This window comes from Engraulis encrasicolus, chromosome 4 (genome assembly GCF_034702125.1).
Source record: "Engraulis encrasicolus isolate BLACKSEA-1 chromosome 4, IST_EnEncr_1.0, whole genome shotgun sequence".
Classification (NCBI taxonomy): domain Eukaryota; kingdom Metazoa; phylum Chordata; class Actinopteri; order Clupeiformes; family Engraulidae; genus Engraulis; species Engraulis encrasicolus.
The window spans coordinates 22,436,517-22,440,483 of NC_085860.1; the positions used below are offsets into that span (position 1 = coordinate 22,436,517).

At 44.5% G+C, this 3,967-nt stretch overlaps 1 long non-coding RNA gene across 1 annotated transcript in view; it reads right to left on the minus strand.

Annotated features, from left to right (window-relative positions):
• Nucleotides 1-1,015: 1,015 nt before the first annotated feature.
• Nucleotides 1,016-3,967, minus strand: part of LOC134447441 (uncharacterized) — a 119,839-nt gene continuing 116,887 nt past the window's right edge. Inside the window, exon 3 of the long non-coding RNA XR_010034602.1 lies at nt 1,016-1,059. This is a non-coding gene — a long non-coding RNA (uncharacterized LOC134447441). The remainder of the gene's footprint in view (nt 1,060-3,967) is intronic.

The following is a 3,967-nucleotide window of genomic DNA, read 5'->3' on the forward strand; positions in this document are numbered from 1 at the left end:
GGGGCATCTGCGCTCCCTGCTCTGCCAAGATCCTCCACCACACACCATACCGCCACCATCTCATCTCATCTCATCTCATGTCGCCCCCCCCCATCTCATGTCTTCCTGATCCGCCACAGCGGAGCACGTCAGCTCGCAGGAATCTGCACGGGGGCACAAAGCAAGCACAGCTGTGCTGCCCCACCGCACACTTGCCAAGACACACACACACAGACGCACATGCACGCACACGCACACACACACACGCACTCACAGACACACACACACACACACACATATACAAACACACGCACACACGCACTCACGCATGCCCATTTGCACACAAAAGCAGATGGATCAACACATGCATGCTTGAATGCACGCACTGTGTGTGACATGATGATAAACGTCCACTGTGCGTCATACAATGACATTCGCCAAGACACACACACAGAAACACACACACACACACACGCACACACACGCACACACACAAGCGCGCGCGCACACACACACGCACACGCACACACACACACAAACACACACATAAAGAGAGAGGCTTGGGGGGGGAGGCAACAAGTGTGGCATAGCTGCAGTGTGAGCTGTCATCGGTGCTGAACTGCCCCTGTAATGGTGCTCATCTCTGGGCCTAGAGCTCCATGGGCGCCCTGGTCACGGCAGGCCCCTGGGGGATCTCCCCTGGAGTACATGAAACACTCTGGCATGCCAGGGGCCCAAGCACAAGCACAAGGGCCAAGGAATCCAGCCGCGGAATGCCTTTCATTCACACAGCATTGCTCGTCACAGTACAAACAAAAAATAGTGGTTCGCCCTGCCGTGGCCTAACAATTTGGCACTGGGCTACTACGCCGGCGACCCGGGTTCGGTTCCGGCATGGCTCATTTGCCGAACCTTTTCTGTCTCTCTCTCCCCGCTCATTTCCTGTCCCTCTGTCTTGTCACAATAAAGGCATACAAACTATATGACTCTCTAAGAGTTGAATTTATATTTGACTTCATTTTCTTACCTTTGCGTTAGTGTTCGATCACTATCCTTCTCCAGCTGTTACCTCCAATAAATCTGCAATTGCAAGAAGCATAGAGTACATGTTGTCACAAACGTGACACTGAAATTTCACTGCTTGTTATACTTTGACAGTATTTTCTACACATGAGATGACGTAACTGAGCCCTGAGGAAGGTCAGTAGACCGAAAGCTTGGCCTATTAAAAAGAACACAAAGGGGATTTAAGTGTGCAGACATTTTTCATTCAATTCTACACATGAGATGAAAAACACATCCCAGTGTGCCTACGTGTGAGATGGATGTCGTGATGCTTGCCACAATGCTTTGAAGAATCACATTTGGAGAACGTTACAGAAAACATGAATTACAATGCTCTTTGCTGCTACAAGTAGGAAACGCATTGTGTAGGCGCATTCTCACACACTCTGCATTCTTTCTGAACCCCTTCAAGAACACTTACAAAAGAAGAGCATTACACTTTCACAGAAGCCTGTGCCTATTCTCCTCTCCTCTCCTCTCCTCTCCTCTCCTCTCCTCTTCTCTTCTCTCCGCTCCTCTCCTCTCCTCTCCTCTCCTCTCCTCTCCACTTCTTAGAGTTTTTTTTCCTTCTTTTAATTCAGCTCCAAGGACTAGAGGAAAAATAACATTCCAAGCTGTGATCTGATTCGCTAACAAAGGTTTTGAATTGCACTAACAGACTCCGCTAATGCGGCTGAATGGATCTGGAGCAATGGAGCCCCAGAGAGGAGAGCGCTGAGACGAGACACGGAGGAGTGCAGACGATCAGCTGAAAGGGCACCCATTAGTTGCCTGAGACTCGTGAAGTAGACTGGAGCCCTTTGAACACATAGAGTACAGAGAATGCTATGGACCTCCTGTTAGGCAGAACCGCTGACAGCTTTGGCCGTGCACAGGACAAAGTCGTCTGAAAGGGCCCCCCAGCCCAATACATACAATGTAATGAGGACCCAATTCTGGGCCTCTTATCTCCCTGGGCCCAGAACAACTGTCCCCTCTATTCCCCCCTGTCGGCACCCCTGGACCTAGGTACAGTGTATCACTAAAGACAAAGAGACACTGACAGACGCAGACACACGCACAAACACACCACACACACACACACACACACACACTCACGTACACACACACACACACACACACACACACACACACACACACACACACACACACACACACACACACACACACACACACACACACACACACACACACACACACACACACACACACACACACACACACACACACACACACTATAAAAGACATCTCAGAAAGAAGTTCCCNAATTAGTCTAGTCGTGATTTCATGAACCCAGAAATGTTGAGTACCCTAAAGTTTTATTGCAGAAATGTCATCTATAGGTCAAATATGGCAAGCATATTGTGGCAAGCATATTGTGGCAAGCATCATTGGGCAATTTGCATAATTAGCATAAATATATTGTTAAGGTAAGAACTACTACTGGTGAATAGGCTTGAAAAATTAAATCGTAGATATCACCTTGAAACTTTCTCAGTTGATTACTGACAATAAGAGAAGAAAAAAATGTATTGGATGTTTTTTGTATTTTGATGTTTAGATATGCAAATGAGGGCGTGCATCATTAATTATGCACTAATTTGCATACACATGAAATCAGCTTTGCATGGTAAAACCAGACTCAAAATTATTTTTCTGTGGGTAAAATTTGTATATTTCAGGGTTGAATTAGTGAAAAGCCTCTGAGGAACCTGGTCAAGAAGATGTTTTGACATGGATAGATTATAGTGGAGTCTGTTAAGGGTTTTACCGTTACGGAAGTGACAAAAGCACCAGACTTTGCATGGTGTTTCTTTAGGGTATATGTAGTAATTCTAGCCTAGGAGCCCTCTGAAAAAAACTTTCTAACATGTCATATGAGTGAGTCTGTGCTTACATGCTTGACAGCAAATGTAACATTGTGAACAATTTGAGAAGATTCATACTTGGCCTGAATTAAAATGAGTATTTCCCACACTAAAACTAAGGTGAGAATAGACTGCTGCTAATGCTCACTCAGCAGCATACTGAATGGGGAGATGTCAGTGTAACAAGGTGTCCAAGGTAGCAGCTTCTCCAAGGTAGCAGCTTCTCCTCTAATTTCCATAACATAGATATTTTTATTTGCATGAGATAGAGTAGGGGACAAGACCTCTCCATGTGTGTGAATAACCCATAACATCACCAAATTCTACATCTTCACAGGTAGTATTGTGCATATAGAGAGTGCATTTGAGTAATTTTTTAAGAATGGCATTATGAATTACTCGATGTATATTTTCTGTTGAAATGAAATAAAGAAAATTATTTTTAATTAGGTGTTCAGTAAGTAGACAGAAGTAAATGGATTTCTTTTTTCAGAATTTGCAAACAAGTCCTCACCTAGTAGCCTACTTGTGTTGTATTACCGTTACCTCAGTGATCATTGAGTACCTCAATTGCTACTTCAAAACTAACAGCTCATGGACAACCTGAACCGTAGGTCTTTGCCACCCTTACCTATAGGAGAAATATCAATATAAAGCAACAATTCTCATATGGCATATACTATAAAGGTGAACCATTACTCATTTTCTTGATATGCAAGGCACACACATAGTCCAGGAGGAAGGATGGCCAACCATGCACCACAATACAATAGTACAGTAGCATACAGTACAGTGCAGCACAGTACAGTACGGTAGAGTATAGTACAGTAGAGTACAGTATAGTGCAGTACAGTAGAGTAGAGTACAGTGCAGTACAGTACAGTACAGTACAGTACAGTAGAGTACAGTACAGTACCGTAGAGTACAGTACAGTACACTAGAGTAGAGTATAGTATAGTACGGTACAGAATACACTATGGTATATTACAGTACAGTACAGTATAGTACAGTACAGAACAGTAGAGCGCAGCAGAGTACATTGCAGTACAGTACAG